The 23285-nt window shown below is 37.0% G+C and overlaps 1 protein-coding gene across 4 annotated transcripts in view; it reads left to right on the top strand.

The window, feature by feature from the left end:
* Positions 1–15624: 15624 nt before the first annotated feature.
* LOC135216832 (KIF-binding protein-like) overlaps positions 15625–23285 on the top strand; it is a 189883-nt gene continuing 182222 nt past the window's right edge. Inside the window, exons 1-2 of one of the 4 annotated variants that reach the window (XM_064252334.1) lie at positions 15674–15729; positions 17355–17440. The gene's annotated coding sequence lies outside the window, so the exon portion shown is untranslated. Of the gene's footprint in view, positions 15730–17238; positions 17277–17348; positions 17441–23285 lie in introns of those variants that run through there. The other 3 variants (XM_064252333.1, XM_064252335.1, XM_064252337.1) reach the window with 3 other exon arrangements.

Below are 23285 nucleotides of genomic sequence, written 5' to 3'. Positions count from 1 at the left end.
ATGGAAACCAAGGCCATGGTTATACTTAGAGGTGAAAGGCTGTATGTAAATTTCACTTTGGCCAAGATTTTTTAACTATATGAGGCGAATCTTCATATCTGCTGACATGCAAAATCCGCTGAGGATGCCGATATGCTGTTAGGACAAGGTTTGTTTGTTTGTTTGTGTGTATGGTGCTTTTACGTTGCATGCAACCAGTGGTTATTCAGCAACGGGACCAACGGCTTTACGTGATTTCCGAACCACGTCGAGAGTGAACTTCTATCACCAGAAATACACATCTCTCACTCCTCAATGGAATAGCCGAGAATCGAACCCGCGACCACCGAGGTGGAACGCAAACACCATATCAACCACGCCACTGAGGCGCTTGTGTTAGGACAAGGTGAAGGTCAAAAGTTAAAAATGAAGTTATCTGAGGCCATAGCATTTGTACTTAGGAAATAGATCCTTAAATCATTCAATAACGAAGACATACATACAGAGCAAAGTCATAATGAGAGGTCAGAGGTAATATAACAATTTTTCCATTTTAGGTTCTCTTATTCCATAGCAAATATAGTCAGAAATTACTGTGTGTACATAACAAACGTACAAAAAGAACAAATGTAAAAACGTAAAAGAACATTTACGTTTATGCACGTGAATACCCGAGAACTAAAAATGAACAGCTTTAAAAGGCGAAATAAGTTTCCTTTTTTTCTATTTCATCAGATTCCCTGCTTTGTTTTCCTCTGTTTTCTCTCCGCTTTGATCTAGAAGTTTTTGTTTTTCTTTTCCCTCGACTGCGGAAGAAAAAAGTTTTCAAGGAGCAATGAAACGTAATTGGTCAATGATCACACTTTTCTCCTCCTCTTTATCAAAACAACTAAAAATAGTTTCTTTTCCGGGAAACGGAAATTCACAATGAATGAAGTATTTTCTGGTTCTCAAAATGGAATGGAAGAAACAAACGATCATCAGTCCTTTACTTTTTTTTTAACTGACTAACAAAAACAGTGGCCGACTTGTATGTACAAATATACATATATACGTAGACACACGCGCACACACACACACACACACACACACACACACACACATATATATATATATATATATATATATATTATATATATATATATATATGTATGTATGTATGTATGTATGTATGTATGTATGTATGCATGTATACTTATATATATTGCTACGAAAGGACACCCTTCCTAAGTCAACTCTCCTTCCAAGCTTTACAGAAGGAAGTACGATAAATATAACTTTTATGCCTTTAAGAGAATTTAATGTAAACTTAAATTCTTTTATTCTGCTCAAAGAAGTACAATTACTTTTCACACTGCTGACTAACAAGGAGTTCATGGAAAACAATGCCCCTTCTCAAATCTCCAAATTTTTGCTCCCTTTTCTCTCGACCTCGTGACTGCTTTGAAACCTCTTTTCCAAGAATGAAACCGGTTGAAGACAAAATCCCTGCCATGGGCCAAGACGAGTCAGCGAAGGGAATTAACTCGAGGAGGAAGTTTCCAACGCCCATGGCAACCAACCTGCCATGCGATCCTGGCCTAGCCATGCGGTCGACCGGAACAAAGACCGCACGCCAAAGATCCACGTGCGCACTCATAGAAAATGGGGCATCGAGATGGCGTGGGAAGTTAATCCACCAAAGGTCATATAAGGAACCATGCGACCTGAACAAACGTATGGGCTGCTCAAGGAGCAAGAGCCTGTGCTGGCGCAAAGCCCGCTAAATCATAACCAACAACCACTCTGAACAGAGTCAAAGTTATCTTGGTTGCAGACCCAATCACATCTTCCCCTTTGACTTTCCGCCCCATCTGGGTTATATCCCGAACACGTGGCTGCCTTTCTTACCCTAAGTATTTCTTCCAGTGAGAGCCCTTAAATTCCCCCTCCACCCGGGGACCTCTTCTTGAACTACGACGAGGACGAGCTCCGAGAAAGGTAACGTGCCCGCATCAGAGGTGTTCTTTATCAGTGATGACTTTTACTATTTTTTTTCCGAGATCATTTTCGTTTTCAAAATGCAAATTTCCATGTTAGACCTGACTTCATTATTGCAGTGTATTAGTTTAACCGGTAAGTGTGTTTCCAATGTCACAAATCGAAATATCTTTGCATTTTCCGTGCACCTCTCGAATTTTCCTTTGATTGCGCTGTTTGTTATGTCAAGTAACCTCGTGCATTCTCCTTTTGATTGTGTTTGCGTGCCGTGGTTCCAAAACCACTGTATAACTTAAACCTACAGCATCCTTGAAGTGGTTTTTCTCCAGTACTCTTCAGTTATTTTCGCTGTTACCGTAATTTAGTTATTTAGCAATGACTCTGTTTACCTGCCTATTTCATTTCGCATTCTTCTGATGTTTGTTTCATGTAAATATATGTGATTTTAAAGTGGACCTAAGTGTTTTATCTGCAACATTTCCCTGCTGAGTAAAGCCTTCACCTCATCTCTCTTCCTTTTGTTTTGCCTACCCCACTCCCCACCCCCAATTTAACAGTCAGATACGTAAAATAATGGTAAGTCAGTTTCCATAATAAAATCATAAAGGTAATTCCCCTGCTCGCGATTTACAGTCCCCTCCCAGGTAAAAACGTAAATTTTATATTATATATATATATATATATATATATATATATATATATATATATATATATATATATATATATATATTATAAATAAGTAGCTGTTTCTTTAGTGGACTTTGGGCAGAATATGCCCATTAACCAAAATAACCTCCCTCTTCTAATAAAGACCACACTTATACAACAGAGAAAACATTTTATTCCTAAGCTCCATTTTGGGGTTATCCGTGCCCCTTTAATTCCCCACTTAACCTTTATCCCCTCGTTAGGGGAATTCACGAGTGAATCCTCATACTTCTGTAACAAATATTACTGTGTAATGCCTTTGTTACTGCCCTTTTACTTCGAGCCCCTTATAAGAGCTTTAGAGAGCATTTCCCTGCGCCCTCCAATCCACTGACGCCCCTCAGCCATGCCCCTGAACCGTGTACAACACCCCAAGGACACTCCACTCCCCTTGGTACCTCAGATCCCCGTACCCTGCCCCTGTGTCCTAAGCCCACCTCCCCCTTCCTGCAATAGACTCCTCATATCCTCAGGCTTCCAGTCCGCTACCCTCCTCCCATAGAACCCCCTACCTCTCCATCCCTCCTGCAGGAGAATGAATCCCTTACTCCCTCCCGAAGAAGAGTAAAATCATTTGGCATGGCTACAATGCCCGTTATTCCACGAAGCCCCAAAGTTCGAGATTCTTGGATCTCGGATGTTTAATTGTTCGTAGATGGAGGAAGGTGGCGCCGAGTATCATAGAGCACCGCTTCCCTCTCGTATTTGACTGTGGTGAAGCCATTTTAATCTTTCTATCTTTTGTCTATGTTTATATTTGCTGGTTTCTCCTTTATTTTCACACTTCATCCCTCTGATCGCTCGCCATTGTAACTAACATAACAGTACTAAATGTTACGTCTGTAACAGATTAATAATATTAAACCGATTATTAAATAAACTTGTTACATCTTTAATGTTCTGTCCTTTTTTAATATAACGTTTACCCATTTGTTTTATGAATATTCATCAGAATGAGCTGTCTGCGCGCAAGTGTGTATGTATGTTTATATGTAGATGAAAACAGAAAGGTAAAGTTGTTCCAGGTGATGATTTTTCCATTGTCATAGTTTTGCACAACAGACCCGAAGATTTTCATATAGTAGCATATTAGAGTTCTAGGCTCTCTCTCTCTCTCTCTCTCTCTCTCTCTCTCTCTCTCTCTCTCTCTCTCTCTCCGTCATTGCTATTCCTTTCGCTGGATATTTAACAAATCGGTGCGGTGTAGTTAATTCACCAAGCTGACTGCCATGTTCAAAAGACAAGATTATCTTTCCTCCCTGATATCTAAATAACTTTCTTTTACTGAATCCACATTAAACACGCCTCTTTCCATTAATTCTTAATACTTACATGAGGAAATTTTCATCTTCCTTTTCACTTACTGTGTTTATCGTTTATCAGTATTGGCTCATTAAATGCATCCTAAAATTTAATCAGATAGAAACTGCCTTGAAGGGAGTCAAACGTATGGCAGCGAACCAGTTTAACCCGTATCCGAAGCTTACCATTCAACAACAGTTTGTGCTTGAATTTCAAACTGTTAAGGGAATACTTGGACCACGGGCCACTTAAGTCCTTCCTAGAGGTCTCAGGTCCTTCCAGTAATCTATTTCTCAGCAGGGATGCAGCTATGGTGAGAGGGCAGTTACCCAAGCAATGTCTCATCTAGGCAAAGTCCCAGGAAGCCATAGCAAATCGAAGTGAAAGCTGCCAGTATAGTGTCATTAGGCAACGAGCCTTCAACAATTTTGTGGCACAAGAGACGCCCTGCAAGCCAGATCAGTAACCTGAGACGGTCAATTAACCTCCAACAAGCTTCTGACAAGACCTAATGGAAATGGGGCTGACCTCCATATCCCGCCTCCAAAGAAAGCAAAATAATTCAAACACGAAAGGTGACATGCAGTGCACAGCAAAGTAAGCAGTGCAATAAAGCATTCGGCTTTGGAGTGATTTCAGGCTTTAACTCCCTCGTGAGACCATTCAACGTTTGTATCCAGTCTTAGGTGTGTGCCTACTCCAGGAGGCGTCTATAATCTACATCATCCAGTTTTTTTACAAGGTCTAAAGAATATCCTTTAGAACTTGCGCAGAGACGAGACATTCATTAAAGACAGGCACCCTGCCACCACGCAATGTTCTCATATTAACGTACCTCCGGCTAATGCAACTGTTTCCCAAATGCCAGAGCTATATTTTCCATACTTTGCTCGTATGGGTAGCAATAATGTGAGAGACTATGAAAAATACAGCGGTGTTGTAATTAACAATTAAAATCAGGCCATCATTCAAACACTACCAAAATCATAACGGAATCCACAACCTGAAATAACTCCCTTTTGATTATTATTAAATCAATTTGCTTTATTGCCACATTAACTTGCTTGAGAATGGGCCATTATTTTTTTAATTAAAATGCCTAATTAAATTGACATTCACTTGGAGGAGACAGTTGTAAATTATGTTTTTTTGAATTATTCAAGAGATTGCATATCATTAACGCCAGTGGTGTACTAGGGGGACAATTAATTACGCACCACATGAAAGAGCAACTCGCACCTATTTTCATATTTTATACACATTAATGATACATAATGGTTGTTATATTTGTGTTTTTTAAGCATAAAGTTGATGTATATTGCTGAAAGTTGCTTAGTGTCGAGCAAGCAATATTCATCAACATACAGCTAGGCGTGTCAAACCATTTAGTAGTGTAGAACAAGTACTTTAAATAGCGCATAGAAGTATCCCTTAATCTCTTGTATGAAACAAAAGGCAAGCAAAAGGAAATTGTGAAAAAAGGGAGACTCGGTGTGACATTCAATATACCAAATGCATAGAAACACGGGATAACACACTCAATTTCTATAGCATCAGAGGAAATTATGAACTCTTGTAACTATACAATTCTTGTTATTTAACAAATTAAGATAAAGAAAAATCACATCTAAAGTAAGTAAAAGCAAGGTCTAAAGACCTTGAGCAAAAGTATCTGAATAAACGCCAGTTTTGATTGCTTATTATTCAAGCAATATCATTACATTTTGTTTTTCACCGACTTTTTCTTTATAATAATATTTTTTTTTGCTTTCTTAGTACTACTGGATATCAGTATATAAGATGTGATATATTATATATATATATATATATATATATATATATATATATATATATATATGTATGACTGGTAAAAATGTTCTGTAACAACAGAATTCCATCTAATAAAAGGAGCCCATAAAAACACCAAAATATAGAGAAGAAAGTACTATATTTCAGAGACTGCTGTCTCCCTCTTCAGGTAGATGAATGACCTTCATCTACCTGAAGAGGGAGACAGCAGTCTCTGAAATATAGTACTTTCTTCTCTATATTTTGGTGTTTTTATGGGCTTCTTTTATTAGATATATATATATATATATATATATATATATATATATATATATATATATATATATATATATATATATATATATTATTTTTTTTTTTTTTTACATATCATTCTTAAATTATATCGGTAATTATCTGAATCTTCAGATTTGATTTGCACTATTTGAAAGAACTGACCCCACAATTATTTCCTGTACTTTCCACTGACTGATTAGTGTGTGGAATGACAGCGGAGTTGAATCAAGCTTATTGTTCGTGTAATAAAATGTCAATTTTAATTTTCCTAATAATTTTTCTTTTTTGACTTTTTTTATGAACGAAAATTTTATCAGGGTCACAGCCGTCGCATAACGTAGCTGTGTTTAAACTAAACCCTATAACAATTGAACTGAGAATGAGTAGGGACGAACTTAACATTCTTCACATGCCTATATCTCCCTTCCTCGGTTCGTCCAGTGGCAGATGGACAGACAGACGGAAGGAACGTTACAGACAGGATGCCTGGAGGCCAGCGAAAGCCGCTGGAGATGACGGGACGTGAGCTGTCATGGCAAAATCCTCCCGAAAGAGTGGGTGTGTGTTGACTTGAACAGTTCCTAATGATTAGCAAAATTCGCTTCCATAACAGTTGCAGAAATGAAGATAATGAGAATATATTGTAACTGCACAAGATTTGAACATTTGTTCTTAATACGAGTAGGAAGAAGAATAAGGCAAGCTCCAAAATTACAATTCCTATTTAATACAGAAGAAGAATTGGATTCTGATGGAATTCATAAGAACTGAAGATACAAGCTTAGTGAAAAGAGTGGCTAGAGTGAAGGGAGCAAATACATATGATTTCATTGAAAAAAAAAAACAGCTGTGAGGCTATGGAAAATAATATAATCCTCATCCAGTTACTCAGAGAAAAGATTGCTCTAAGAATTACGAATCTGTGTCAGCAGAATATGAGAAAAGAAAGGAAAAAATACAATTAACTGTCTGGAAAAACTCGCAATCACCAGTTCTACAACATAAAACAGCTCGAACTGTTCAGTTTAAAAGTTGGCTAATATGCGAATCAAGTTATAATTGAGTGATAGGGTTTGCGATGAAATAAATATATTTTTTATGAAAACGAAATTTATTTTTGGAACGTCAAATTGTTGACCGAAGAGAGAATTATAAGTATATACATACATACATACATACATACATTACATACTTACATGCACATACATCATACATACGATACATACATTACATACATAAATACATACATACACAAAATATTAATACATGTATTTATATATATATATATATATATATATTGATATAATTATATATACTATATATATATATATATATATAATGTAATTTTTATTTAAAAAAATATATATATAATAGAGATATATATATATATATATATTATACTATCTATATATATATATATAATAATCATATATATATATTATATATATATATATAATATATATATATCTATATATATTATATAGATCTATATATAGCTCTATAGATCTTCTATTTATATACACACAAAACCCAGTCCAGAAAAATTAATATAAAAAACACAGGGAGGAGATTAAAAAAAAAAGTGCAAAAGCTCTCACACTTCCAAGCGCCTACAACCAACCTCACCCTCCCTCACTCACTCAAACACTCGCCTCTTTCTCTCTCTAGGGCGTAACTCACAATAACCAAAAAAAAAAAAAAAAAAAAAAAAAACCTCACTCATGTTATTACAAAATCTCTCCAATGTCCATCGAATCTCGAGAGACATCAAAACAAAAATACACTTTGAGCAAATTCATCACCAATAAAAAGAGAACACGAAAAAAAGGGGAAAAAAGGAAGCAATAAAATTACACTCACATCTTCATATGACTGGAATCTAAATTTGTATATGCATTGCACATATGCGTAACCTATTCAACACACCCAATAAACAGTTTAATATGCCAAAAATTAAACTTTTTCCCCATAACTTCAGGACACTAGTTTTCACGAATCACTAACCAGTTAAACTGTCTGAGATGCAGAGAGAGAGAGAGAGAGCCACCACCTCGAACACAAAACTCTTGAATCAGCAAAGCAAGCCCCGAGTTGCCTGAGACATAATTACAACCCTTTTCCTTCCCAAAAACATATGTCTAACTAGCCACCAGTCTCCTCGTTAGCATACCTACAGCCTATAAAATGTGTAAAAAGCTTTTTAGATGCTGCCACCAAAACTATTACCCCTATCAAAACTACAAAAGTGGCAACTCTTACCTTTCAGTAGCTGGCCGGCCTCTCTCTGCAAGCAATATCAAACTAGGCTAATGAGTTCACATAAATACAAAAATATGCTATTTATTTCCCAAACTAGATGAACACAAAATGGAACAAAGTGACTAAAAAAGGTCATGTTAAGAACTAAGTCTGACCCACAAAAAAACTGTAAATTATCATTCTACTCTCCTGAATTAGTCTAAGTAATCACCTCAAACTCTCAAATTGTCAACCACTACATTTCGATAGTCAAGTCTTAGAGATTCCTGTCTCTAGAATAATGACATGGGACCCATCTGAAACAAAGAGACATATCCATTATATTTCCCACCACACAATTAATGTTAAATAAATGTATATACTTAACACTTCTCTCTTTTCAAAGGCAACTGTTCCTAAGTCATTTAAATGTGCCATACCTCTTTGATGGGTTTGTACCAACACCTGATGTCCTCCGAACCATCTCTTGCCTTGCCTTCGGAGCATGTGACTTTTTCACTAAAAAGTATCAGGTGATTGTGCCCATCATTACATGCACAAACCCACAATCCTCAGCTACACCTTAGAGCCCCCTAGCAACTGGCTGTAGAGGCTTCGACCTCACAAATGCACACTCGGCATTTCCTTCTTCGGGGCAGGCTATCACTAGGTTGTTTCTGTCTCCAAGCCAGGAAAGCTGATACATCGCAATTCACCAACACATTTACTTTCTCTTTTAATATATATATATATATATATATATAATATATATATATATATATATATATATATATATAACATTACAGAAATAGAAAGCTGTGCAAATATTCGAATCAATCCGAATGAATTCAACATGGGGTGAAAGACAGCGATCTTTGGGTGGGCTAAATTTAAATTGGCAAGTACACTCCAGTGCTTGACGAACATACATTGTAGTTTTTTAAGTAACATTAAATTAATAAAAGTCTTGTTCTAGTGTGCATCTTGAGTGGAGTGTGGCGTAATTTGTAAAGTAGTTGCAAGAGAAAAAGCAAGTGGGCCTCATTCTTCCTATATTTTTCTTTTTTTCTAATCTCTTCTTCCTATTTTTCTTACTTCCACTTTCCCTTTAATCTTGTTCCTACATCCTCGACTTCCAAGAACCCTTTCCTATTCCAATTTCCTTTTTCTCCTTTACTTTCCATTTGATTCTCGCTCTCTTTGCATTTTCATCCACCTGTTCCACAGGCGTTTGCCATGAAATGTTCTTCAAGAAGTTTGAGGGCAAAAGGGAAGGCGTGAATGTGACACACTTGAACGTACAAAGTTTGCAATAGGGCTCACAGAGAGAAAGCTAATGTTCGTTATGCCTGCATGGAAGTTTAACAGTTACAAGGAAGGACTGTTAAGAGAAGTTAAGGAGAGAGCAGAAGACTTGGATGTAATGTTCTAGAATGGAAGAAAACATTGGCTAATAGCAATTTGAATGACTGACGTTTGCAGAGGAACCTATTCACTGTTGATGGTGAAACTGCTGATGGTGGATAAGTTTGTGAGGCTGGTATAAAGGGGTGTTGATATGTAAATATGAATATTATTAAATGGATGGCATGAGAGAACAGCATTTTTCGAACGGCGGATGATCAAGAGTAAATGATCTAGGTAAATAAAAGATGTATTTGAAAGCCTATTGAATCAACTTATTCTGTTGACGTAAATTGTGTTTGATTGTGAATGAAAAGTTATGCTGCTAGCATGAATCGCCAGCACAGAATATGTGAAGTAAAAAGATATAAGGGTAAAAAATGTACAAAACAAAGCTTTGCATTGAAGGAGAGATGGACCAGTGCATTGACTGACTGGCTGACCGTAAGTTACCTGGCCTTACGACTGCTATCCCATAGTCTCTGACACCATCAGTGCATGACGATGGTTTAGCCGTGGAGAGAGAATGGGAGTGAATAGGTTGGTGAAAAGGGGAACAAGCCTGAAAAGAAGGAAAGAGAAAAGCAAAAACTTCCAGGCTGAGTGTTGCTGAAATGAATGAACAACAGGGCTTTGAAATTTACGAAAACTGCAAAGTTTGCGAGGTAGAGGTGACTGGATCCAATATACAAGGGGACTGGCGTACTAAAGATGAGGCTTTTGTGTATTTTTTTTTTTTTTGTAATTAAAACACAAATTCGAAAACAGAAGGAAAAACGAAGCTTTTGCGGGGCCGTTATTCTCAAGAATCGTCTGTTCTCAGTGGAATCTTCGCTGCAAATTGATGATTTGCAAATTGATGATTTTAATTACTTACGATTACGAATCATAAGTATGTCATAAACAGATGTACGCAAAACGTATCAAATAAATCAGTAAAAGAAAAAGGAACAAGTTCAATCCAAGAGGACTGAATCCTCTGCCGAATGGTGAAAAAAGGGGTTATCGCAAATTTATAGCTGAAAATGATCACAAGAAAAGGTTTTGCGACCTTACAGACCATTAATCCACACGCAATTGGCCTTGGAAACAAGATAATACAACCATGGGGACGGGATTGAAATAAAAGACTTTGAACGCAATAAAGAGAAAAAGGCGAAAAAACAATAATAGACGTCTCGGTTTTGGATCGGGTCCAGATGTGTACACCAAGCTTCTTGTTCATCTTAGGACACCAGTCGCTTTGGGTCGAGTCCCGGGCTGGCATAAGGATGGCTTAATCAAAACCGATTATTAGCCATAACAAAATAAAATTGTCGGAAGAGCGTTCAAATCCTATGTAATAAATCATTCTTTGTACTGTGAGATAACTTTCGGAAGAATATATATATAATATATATATATATATATATATATATATATATATATATATATATATGTATATATATATATATATATATATATATATATATACTATATATATATGCGTGTGTGTGTGTGTGTGTGTTTGTATGAATGGTAAAAATGTCCTGTTACAACATAATTTTCATCTAGTAAAAGGAGCCATTGAAAACGCCAAATTATAGAAATTAAGTACTACATTTCAGAGACTACTGCCTCTCTCTTTAGGTATGTAATGAAATACCAACCTGAAGAGAGAGACAGCGTGCACTCTGCATGCTATGAAAGGAAAAGTGCAAAAGTAATAAAAACTTTTTGAAAAGCAGAAATAGCTCATGTTATTTTCAAGTTCTCTGAAAAACAGAACTAAATGGCGAAAAAAAAGTAGCTCACGGAAGGGGAAAGAGATTAAATTATAAAGGCACCCCATCACAGTAAATTCAAAGAAACCAACAAAAATCTTGGCGAAAAACAATAATAATTTGTATTTAATTTTGCAAATACCGTGACCCTTTTTGTAATATCGATATTCGGAAAATAAAGGAAAAGGACAACCCACAGTATGTGCGTATCATCACTTGTAAGAATTGAAATTTAGCTTACTTGAGGGAGACCGGAAGAAATCTCGAACAACCCACCGGGGAGCACAATAGAGCCGCTAATATGAATTACAAAAATAATTCAGTAGCCACACATTGTTAGAACTGAAACCATAAAGGAATTTTCAGACCAGTCAACGTTTATGCAAAAGCACAATGTAAAGTGCTGCACAGCTGCGGAGAAAGTCCCGATCAACTGAATACCTTAAAGGTGTCTGGAAACGAGCCTTTAAACCCTTTAGGTAAAAATGAACGCCAACCATATTCTTAGAGACAGCTCTCCACAATCGTAAGGGAACACTGTATACCTGTAGAGAGCCTTACTGGCAGTTTTCTCAAATTCGTTACGGTGCCTTGTCTTCTGAAGAAAGGTCATCTCTTTAATCTTTCGTGGAATGTTAATACATCTCTGTTTACCTATCTACCTACCTAGATTTACCCAGTCTTGTCCTGAAACGGACTGGCTAGATCTAGATCGATATTTAGGTAAACAGACATCTATTATTACCAGCTGGTCACAACCTGGACAATCAACGCTGCTGCCAACAAAGTCTGTGTTTGAGTTGTCTTCCATAGATATGTTACTTGTACAATCCATTGCTAAAACATTATGAACACGCACACACACAGACACAGTGTTTGCTTATATGATAAAAGCCTTTTTGTAAGGAGACTCACGTTGGTCCTAAAAATACTTTGTTTCGTAGTGCTAGTTTTTCTGTTATTACTTATTTATAGTTAATTATCTAACTCCAATTTTCTCGCTGGGCTTTATTTGTTTTTCTTTTATAGATTACTTTCAACCCTTCATTTTCTCTTTAAAATTTTCAGCCTATAGCTGTATCTTTACATTTGTACTTCAATTTTGAGAGAGGAGAGAGAGAGAGAGAGAGAGAGCGAGAGGAGAGAGAGAGAAGGAGAGAAATGAGAGAGTGAGACGAGAGATGGAGAGAGAGAGAGAGAGAGAGAGAGAGAAAATGATTTTTTCGTCAACTTGACCCATTCTTCAAGTTAGTTTGCTTACAACATATAATCAGACAATTTTTCCCTTGCAAATATACAAACAAAGTTACAGTTAATTTATTTACATCCAGTAATTGACCGTGATTCTTTTGTGAAGTGTCTCAGAACTCTACGGACAATTTCTTTAGCCTGAGGGATGAATAACACACTGTGCTGATTTGTTTATATGTTAATTGGATGTGACCACATGAATGAATGAAGTCGTTATCAAGACCTAATAATCCGACCATGTAGGAATCTTGTTTCAGCCACATCACGCTGACGTTGAGGACAGTACGTAGTGCTCGTAAAGCTTGAAGATTTTAAGTGTATTCATAAAAATATTTCAGAGATTACACTCAAGAAAAGGGGTAATATTTTACCCCCGTCTTTAAAGAAAGTGATTGTTCTCCAAAATTTTCGTTGCTGATATTGCAATCATCGAAAGGTAATGTAACGAAGCAAATATTCTAGCACTTACACACACACACACACACACACACACACACACACACACACACACACACACACACACACATATATATAATATATATATATATATATATATATATATATATATGGTGGTATATATATATATATATATCATATATATATTTTTTTTTTTTGTTATTAATATCTATATATTATATATATATATATATATATATATATATATATATATATATATATATGACCGTCATCTAACAGCCATAGATGAGAATAAGAACTGAAGGAGAAGATTGTCAGTTACTTCCGTGCCTTACTGATAAAAAAAACTTAATCCGCACCTCACAGCCCTGATTTAGCTGCTATTTAGGTTGTGCTTTAACAAAGAATATGAGATATCTTTTTTTATATTTTGCTGTGAACTAATAACTAACTCGGTTTTAGTTCTTAAGATTAGAAATGTGGGGAACAAAAATCTTGACAAACCGACAATGGTCATATAAGTACAACGTTTCAACTGATAAACATATAAACGGCACTTATAAACACATACACAAAAGAATCTCCTAGTAGAAAATGATGAAATTTAAAGGCAAGATATATTTCAAAAATCGGATTTAAAATATATAAAAGCTGCGGTAACTGAGGGTGGATATTGCCAAGATGAAATATCGGTGGGTAGTTTTAAATTGCAGACTTAGAACACTGATCTCTGTCTTATTTGTGGCAGCGGAGAAGATGGAATATTAATTCAAGATGGAAGTTCGTAACTGACGTTATTTACGCACTATGTAATAAAGAGGCAGAAATGGCATTTTAAAATGAAACGCCAGAATATGGCAAAGGTGGGAGATGGGTCGCGTGTCATTAACACCGGAAAAATATCATGAGGTTGCCGAGTCACTCTGAAAAGTGATAACGAAAATTAACATCACGGAGTAGAGTTCCTCTGAGGAAATAACCAAAATCAATAAAAAAAAAAACCATAAATAAACAAATGGAAAATGCAGTTCCAGAATCAAGAACAACTGTCATACTAAAACTAAAACAAAAACAAAAACAAAAAGCTATATATTAATTCTAAAATCAACAGGCTCTACAGTGTCTTGTAGAATTCTAGTAGAATATACAACGATAAAAGATGGACAGTCACTTACTCATGAAGTTTTCCGAAAGATCAAAGTTGCAAGAAAGAAAAAGATGTATATGTATATATATAATATATATATATATATATATATATATATATATATATATATATATACATATATATATATATGTGTGTGTGTGTGTGTGTGTGTGTACATATATGTATGTATGTATACGTATTGTCTAAAAGAGAAACGTAATATGTAATTCTTCAGCTGATAAAAAAAAATCTTGATAGTAAATGGCCCAAAAGATGAAGGCGAAGAAAATATTACATTAAAATCTTTACCACACAGGAAGCTGAACTCACAGAATTGAGGTACTATATCATAAAAAAACCGCCGCAGGCAGCAAGGAACATAGGAATTCGGGGCAATAAAATACATGTACCTGGAAACTGTTGCACGGTCTATGACTAAATGTAATGTATTGCTACATATGTCCGAAACCTGATCACAAACTAAATAAATTACAAAGAACCTGTTAAAGCATCATGATTCAAGTGCAACAAAGCGTTCTCTGCCAAGGGCCACAGATCATACCAGAAGCACATAGAAGGAAAAATAAATAATTCAAGAGTCCATGAAGATCTACTATATTAAATGTTGAATATTTACTTATAGACAAGCAAAACTACTGAAGTATACGCATATATATATATATATATATATATATATATATATATATATATATATATATATATATATATATATATATATATGTGTGTGTGTGTGTGTGTGTGTGTGTGTGTGTGTGTGTGTGGTACAGAAATACACCACCATAGGAATGGGAGCATGGGCAATTATAATTAATGGAGTTAAGACACAACAAACATAAAATGTATATATCTTATTAACACTTTTACTAAGGTGCTAGAAAAACTTAATAAAAACGCGAAAAATCTAATAATTTAGGAAAAAATAAAACATACCAAGGGAGAAAAAAATTAAAACCAAACTTACAGATAAAGAGTAGTTAGAAGAAGCAAATGAAATTTGAGCATGGCATCTTACAATAAACATTGCTCATAATGATACTGATAACAATTCCAATTAAAACTGCAAGAAGAAAAATACCCTTGGAAGAAAGCGAGCCAATCGTCGTGCGTGAGGACTAAACAAAAAAAAAATGCTTATTTATATATCGCAGGTAACTATAACATCGCTACGAAGAAAATATAGACTGTTCTATTTGCTTTGCACGATTACATTCTGGTCGTGATTTGAATCACAATTATTTATGAATTGCAACCAGGATATAGCCATAAAAAATGGGTTTTCAAAGACATTCTACTAGAATCAGAAGGCGGGGTATAGCAGACGTCACGCACTATTACGAAAAAGGTTGAAGAAGAAACTGTCGTCTGCAATCACACCAACCGCCATCTATTGGGAAAATATGAAGCTTAAATCGTAAACAAACTGGCTTGCGGTAGAGGGTGAGTTTGACATTTGACAGTAATATTGATTAGATTGACACGTATAATTCATACTGAACTAAAGAAGGATGCCAGTGACCACTGCTTTGAAAGATGAGACTGGTTTATGACTTACGACACGTATAATTAAAGTGATCTACAGATTCCAGAGTTGGACTTGCCTGACAAACCTTGTCAACCTGAGCTGGACTACCTACTATGATTTGCATATGGTAAACTAGCATAGCCTAGCTCCAACCCAGGAAATCTTAAGAACGACTTCGAAGGTTATTGTAATCAAGGCGGATTGTTTATTGTATATGTAAATTTACATGTGTGAATTAGGCTTAAACACACTAGGTACTGGTAGGTTATGTAGCCTACCGGTATGCTATAGGACTCGGGCTATGCTAGGTCCCATTACTTTGTTGGACATATCTTGGTAAATGATCTTTTAGACATGAAGGCTATTTATGTATGTATAATTAACCCTGTAAGAAACTACTTAAGCTAGTTATAGCTACTCAAGCAGCTTGATGAGTTCTTAACCTAGGCTAGTTCATTACGTATTATCAAGTATTTAACGAAATTGCTATACTGAGCAGATTTCATCTTCATATAGGCTATTTATGTAGAATATACTCCAAACCACATATATATAATATATATAGACTTTGAGGTATATTCTATATATTGGCCATATGTAGATCCAATCTGTTTGAACAGTAGAGCTTTTAAGTTATTACTAAAACAGGATCTGTAATTATAGAAGAATATAGTGTCTGTTTTCTGTGAAGGATAGATAGTGAAACAAACTATTTGTAGTTTGTTATATGAAATTTTGTAATGACAACAAGCTGAATGAAGATTTAAAGATGAAATTAACTGAGACAAGTACAGCATTTTAGAACATTTCATTAGTTAACCTTTGTGGGTTGACACTACTTGTTGATTTTCATTGCTAGTACAATATATTTGTTTTGTAAATGATATGTACAATGAAAATAATACGGAAGACCAAATAAACAATACTCATATAGTAGATCTAATAAGAGTTACGCTATATGAAGAATGAAGGATGTACATGTGGAATGGATTACAATGTCAATGGTAATAAAAACCCTTATAGCTACTTATTGACAATTCTGTAATTATGCAGTTCCCTTGAATATCAAACTAATAGTTAACTACATCATGTTGCTAGTGGTGAATTTTATAAAAGACTTGAGACCTTGTATAAAGTCATGCAAGTTATTATTGGTTTTACTTTAGCTCCCAAAATTAGAATTGGATTGGGTACAGCAGTGGAACCTTGTTTATTTGGGCCTCTTGAATTTTGGTGATCCTAAGCATAGGAACATCATTCAAAATTTCAACTAAAAATCCAAGCCAAAGTTTGTACATACTACTTGAATTCATCTTGTGAACTAACAGTTTTCTTCAAGAAAAACAGATTAATGAGTTTTTTACAGTTGTTTTCTTTGATATTTTTGCAAGATTAAAGCTGCTTCATGTTTTGCTTTTTTTTAGCAAGATGGACAGAAACCCAAGCCATTAGTTGTTTATGGGTAGGTTAATCCAGCATTGGTGCCATGTTTTTCTACTTATGTAATATAATTATTACACCTTATATTCTTAAGTTTCAGTGAGATACATCCGTGCCTTTCATGCAGCCGGATAAAGACTTCTAACATCGCTTAAGGATAGAGGATTTCTTTGGAGATCATTTGAGGTATCATCATCTTAGGGGCTAGCACATACACAGATGCATACACATACATATTCTGTTTTGGTTCACATGCACCTTAATGTTTTGATTTTTGTGTACGTAAATATGTACAGTGTGCCACAATGTTCTTCATACTAATTACTGACTGATTTTGAGCAGATATGTAGCTATATTCTTTGCTGTGTTGCTTTATGATTGTCTTGAAGCAAAAGCATGTGCCATTATTGTTAAATGTTTAAGGGGATCTGAATGTGAGATGCTTATAAATTTGTGTAACGTACTTTACATAATGTAAACTCTTCTAAACATTTTTTTTCTTAATTTCATAGCAAAATGCATATAGGGAAGAAAACAATGGAGTATTCAGCTAGCCTATTCCATCTTATTAGATGAATGTAATTATAATCAGTTTAGGGGATTGTTTCAAAATGGTAATTTTTCTATCTTAGTAAAAACCACAAGTATTATATACTATTCAGTATACTGCAATATTTAGTTGTCCATACAGTTTGCAAGCCTGTTACTTTTACTAATGCCAAACCAACAGCCAAGAGATTAACTGTCATTATAAAAATCAAAGTGATAGTTAGAATGGAAGAGATGTCCCCCTAATCCAGAGAAGCTCCTGTTACCTCAGTTGAAACCATATGCATCTCTTGTCTGGGTTTAGAAGACCTGTTTATGATGCCCTTTACCTGATCTTATTTTTGTTATCACTATAAGAATTATTTATCATTTTTGTCACAAATTTTTGCCAATCCTTAGACTTTTTCTTGATGCTGCAATATACATTCATGAAAGTTGTGTTGCTTCTATAAATTTGAATGCTGTTTCTGTGGTAAGGCTCTGTGATTGAGTTGTTGGATGTTTTTGTGCACTGCTGTTTCTTACCCAGAAGTTTTTTTTCTGTTATTTTTTATTGTTAAACTTCTTTATGTCTAATTTGCAAAAGCTTGTACGTTTTTATTGCAGTTATGTTTACAAACATGTATGTTGTTGGCTTTACATTGCTTTTGTTTTATATGTTCGTTAAGTATTTACTGCATTCATTGCATTTCTTTTGGTAGGATTATAAAGACAGCAGTTATCACATTTCACTTTATATTTTGATATTAGTTTATTTTCACTAAAATGAACTAGCTAAGGTAGTTTCACTGTTCCCCTCCTCCTCGCTTTATTGTCAAAGGCAAATGAAAACACAGTAGAAAAGATAATAATTAATATGTTAGCAAAGAACATAGTGCACCTATACTCTGAACAGGATCACAGCACAACATTACTCTTAATAGAAGCTATCACATTGATACTCAGAATAGTGGTAAAGCACATTGATATTGTGAAAAACAGAGTAGCACATTGAGTACCCTGTATGGAAGCCTGTCATGTGTACACTTGTTACAGGTGCCAAAATACTAGCACAGTCATAATTTTAAGATAGAAACATCCATCCCATCATATGTTTCTTAGTTACGTATACAGTCCTCATTACCCAGCTCTAAGGATGTTTCCTGCCGGCAGCTGCTTGAGCAGGAGTTAACCCTGTATTGGAAGTTTCCTGTTAGGGAGGAGAATTTACTACTTATAGTTCATTTGATATCTTGACCCTTGGCTAAAGCTACCTTGGTCAAAGTAGTACTGCAAAGTAGTATATAGAAGATTAAAGTTATTAATTTTTTTTACCATAAAAATTAATTCTTTATAGGCTATACTTTCACTTTCTACGAGAGCAAGAAACTTTACCATGCTTGTTATTTGTTTCTGTCATTATTAAAGTATGCAATTATTACTGAAACTTGCAAGAGACCGTAGGAGATTCTCATGTAACTTTTTCTCCTGGAAAGCTGGAGAGTTTATTTAAGGGAACTTGACTATAAGGATCTTATGAAAAGATTTATACAAACAGTCTGGATGGTATGGTAATTAAAGACCTGTTAAAGACCACAGGTACTGTAAGACTGCCCTCACTTCTCACAGACCTTGTATTACTGAATGTGAACTCGAAGCATGTTTTTCCTAAAGGGATTTAAACATGTTCTGCTTAAATCATTGCTCAAACTTATACCATCACATGGCTAAATTCCACTTATTAGAAGTGTTCAGTGGCATACTGTGCCTTCTGGTTGCTTTAACAAACTCCAAACAACTTGAAATGATCATAGTTTCAGTTTTCACCATTATCATTATAATAATGAACTTGTAGAGGCTTGAAAAATGTACAGTAACCAGAGCAAAGGAGGTTTTCACAGGTAATGGCAAGCAAAAAAAAATGTAGACCTGATAACCAACACATATTCTCCTGCTACGAGTGGTGTCAGTATAGTTCTCTTCCATTTCAACTACTCTTCTGCTCATAGCTTATCTCTTCATTTATAGGAGGAAAAGAAAGTTCTAATAATAGATTTAAACAAAATGCTTTGTATTTCATAAAAATTTCAAAATAAAGATGGAAAATCATAAATTTTCCATAATATATAATTCCAGAACATCAGTATGGATTGAACCATTTTAAGAACCAGCTTCAAAGTAGGATCTTACCTTGGTAGTATACCCAAGAGGATCCATATTCTCTTCAGGGATGTCCAGAAACAGGTTGGCTGGCTTGGGCTCTTTGGCCTTACTCATTTAAGGATAGATTTTACCAGACCCATTGACCTTTCGTTGTTACAGCAGCTAAATAGCTCTGAGGCCAGTTACTTCTCCCATGAATACCTTTTTGGTACAAGTTATGCTTTATGGATACAATCTGTTCTTTATACTCAGAGTACCCTCACACCTCCAAATCACTTGTGACTAAGACAAATTTCTGGATTGCAGACAAAATCATGTAGGAGAATTGGGTAAACTACCATTGGAAGATGCCTTGCCCTCTAAACTATTATACCATGCTTATTGTTGATGGCAGTTTGGCAGTTGGTGTACTATATTGGTCAAGTCTCATGGTATTAGTAAAAAGCAGTAGGTTTGTAACTATGAAACATTTTTATAAAGTTTTTTTGTTTTTTAAGGTCAACCACTTAGTGTGTATAATTTTCCTTTTTGTACATGAACTTCCCTGCCAGATATATACTTAGCTTAGGTCTCTGACGTCACGACAGAAAATTCAAAACTCGCGGCACACGCTACAGGTAGGTCAGGTGATCTACCTTACCGCCGCTGGGAGGCGGGTGTAAGAACCAAGTCCCCCTTTCTTGTCAGATTATTTTCTGTCGCCGGCTGGACAACACCTGTTGTTCAGTCCTTACGATAGTTAAAATTCGTTCTCGTTGCCGACGATTTGGATTTTGGTGAAGTACCCTTTGGTTGTTGGCTTGGCATACGCTTTTTGGACTGTTTTTTGGATTTTTCTTTTGGATTTCTCTTACATATCTATAATCATGGATGATTCTGAAGTTAAGAAACCTAGTTTATTTAGGGTTTGTTCAGAGAAGGAATGTAAAGTTAGGCTTCCTAAAGCTGCATTAGATCCTCACTACGGTATGTGAGTCGTGTAGAGGGAATGAATGCTCTTTTATTAACCTTGCAAAGAGTGTGAGAATTTGGATGACGATGGTTGGAAGGCTCTCTCTTCTTATGTGAGAAAGATAGAGAAGGATAGCAAGGCTTCTTCAAAGAGTTCTAGTAGATCGAGGGTGAGTGAAGTTGACGCTGAGAATCCTGTAGTAGAAGTAGTTCCTTCTCCAGTTTCAGCCCCTGCGCCCAGCTTTGAACCCGAAGATTCGTTTTTTTCGGAAGTTGCTTCTGGGAGGGGAGAGTCCTCAGGATCAGGAGTAAGGAGAGCCTCGCTCGCTCTCGACAAGGTAAGAGTGATGATAGTGCGAGTGATCAGTGCAGTGCCCCTAGTGCAGTGGAGGGTGCGTCTGACCGGCTCACTAACGCTTCCAGGCCTAGACCTCTTCCAGACTCCCAGACCCAGTGGAGGAGGAAAGTCGAAAGCCGCAGGAAGGTTAGGGAGAACCCCCACCGGTCAGGCGTCCCCTCGGCAGTTCCTGTTGCTCGTTCCCAGAAGTAGGCGCTCTCAAAGTAGGCGCTCTCCCAGTAGGCGCTCTCCAACTAGGCGCTCTCCTAGTAGGCTCTCTCCTGGGAGGCGCTCTCAAAGTAGGCGCTCTCCTGGTAGGCGCTCTCCTGGTAGGCGCTCCCCGTGTAAGCGCTCTCCCATTGGGTTTTTGCTTACCAGTAGGCGGCTCTCCGGAACAGGACGCTCTCTCCAAGGATTAGCTCTCCTCCGGGCAGTAGAGCTTCTAGACGTCATTCTTCGGAAGAATTTGTTGCTGATTCGGAGGAAGATTTGCCCAAGGGATGCTTCGGTTTCTTCGTATAAGAGACTTACAGACCTCCTCTTGCAAGATTTGGGGAGTCTCTTTCGGCCGTTGCTCCTCCGTCTCCTCCGTCCTTATTTTCAACGACCAATACGGCTAAGAAGTCTTCAGTCGTTAAGATGAAGCCTACAGTGTCTATGAAGAAGGCTATGAAGAACTTTGACGACTGGTTGCTTTCAAAAGAAGAGAAAGGCAAGACAGTTTTTTTCTTTCCCCCGTCCAAGCTGACGGGTAAGATGGGGTTCTGGTTACGAGTCAGAGAGCCCTTGGGTCTAACTCTTCCCTCTTCTGCAGACTCGGACTTCTCTTCGTTGGTCGATTCCGCACGTCGCTCGGCGCTGAATTCTGCGAAGACGACGTGGGGTATGAGCGAGTTGGATCACCTTCTGAAGGGAATGTTCCGAGTCTTAGAAGTTTTTAACTTTCTTGACTGGACCCTGGGAGTGTTGGCTAAGAGGACTCAAGAGCAAGACACTCTTTCGCCTGAAGACCTCCACGCAGTTCTGTCTTGCATGGACAAGGCAGTGAGAGACGGTTCCGGGGAAATTGCTTCACTTTTTGGTGCAGGAGTGGTAAAGAAGAGGGCCGTTTTCTGCTCTTTTCTTACCAAGGCGGTTCTCACGCACAGAGAGCTTCCTTGCTGTATTCACAGCTTTCCCCGCAACTCTTCCCCAAGAAGACTATTAACGATATCTCCAGCTCGTTATCAGCAAAAGCGACGCAGGATATGCTAGCTCGCTCGGCTAGAATTCGAAACCTTCGTTTCAGCAGAAGACGAAGAAAGAGGCTCAAGTAGGCAAGAACCCTTTCGAGGAGGACCTTCGTCTCGCTCTTCTTCCTCCAGAGGTTCGAGACCACCTAGAAGAGGAAGGATCTTCTCCCGGTCTATTAGGGCCCAAGAAGTAGTTGGCGGGTGTCCTCCAGACAACTGTGGGTGCCAGACTTCTGAACTTTGCAGATGTCTGGGCACGAAAGGGGGCGGACAACTGGTCCCCCTCGCGATCATCAAGAGGGTGGGGATACCTCATTCCCTTTATTTCGAGACCACCCTTGACCACCACTCCAAGGGCACTGGTGGCCAAATACAAAGACCCACTAATGAATCAAGCCCTCGCTCTAGCGGTAGAGCTGATGTTAGAGAAAGAGGCAATAGAGATGGTTCAGGACCCTCTTTCAGCGGGGTTCTACAACCGTCTGTTTCCTAGTTCCCCAGAACTCAGGAGGATGGAGACCGGTTCTGGACGTAAGCGCCCTGAATGTCTTTGTGAAGAAGAGGAAGTTCGCTATGGAGAACGACGTCATCAGTCTTAGCAGCTCTTCGTCCCGGGGACTGGATGGTGTCGCTGGACCTTCAGGACGCTTACTTCCATGTGCCGATCCATCCTTCTTCTCGCAAATATCTCAGATTCATGTGGGGAGGGAACGTTTTTCAGTCAGGGCCCTATGGCTTCGGCCTTTCCACGGCCCCCCAAGTATTCACAGGACTGATGAAGAACGTTGCCCAGTGGCTTCATCTCGAGGGAGTGAGGATT

The sequence above is a fragment of the Macrobrachium nipponense genome, chromosome 6 (genome assembly GCF_015104395.2).
Source record: "Macrobrachium nipponense isolate FS-2020 chromosome 6, ASM1510439v2, whole genome shotgun sequence".
Lineage (NCBI taxonomy): Eukaryota > Metazoa > Arthropoda > Malacostraca > Decapoda > Palaemonidae > Macrobrachium > Macrobrachium nipponense.
This window is presented reverse-complemented; position numbering and strand designations above follow the sequence as displayed.